Here is a 277-nt window from a genome sequence, read left to right as displayed (position 1 = left end):
ATTTTACCCTAAATTCCTAAATCATTTTTAAACAAACAAATCCTAACCCCTTTAACCTAACCCTAACAGCCTTGCAACCTCTCCCCAAACCTCAACACTATCCTCACCTTTCCTCTTCAGCAGCACAGCACACACACTCTGAAACAGAAAGAAAGAAGAAATGAAAATAAGGAAATGAATGAGAGCAGAGGGGGATCCGAGAGAGAGGAAGAGAGCGTCGGGGGAGGAACTGTCCGCACCGCCATCACGCGTCGCCGCCGCCTAGCCTTGTCGCCGT

The sequence above is a fragment of the Arachis duranensis genome, chromosome 7 (assembly GCF_000817695.3).
Source record: "Arachis duranensis cultivar V14167 chromosome 7, aradu.V14167.gnm2.J7QH, whole genome shotgun sequence".
NCBI classification, from domain to species: Eukaryota; Viridiplantae; Streptophyta; class Magnoliopsida; order Fabales; family Fabaceae; genus Arachis; species Arachis duranensis.
Note: the sequence above shows the minus strand (reverse complement) of the source record.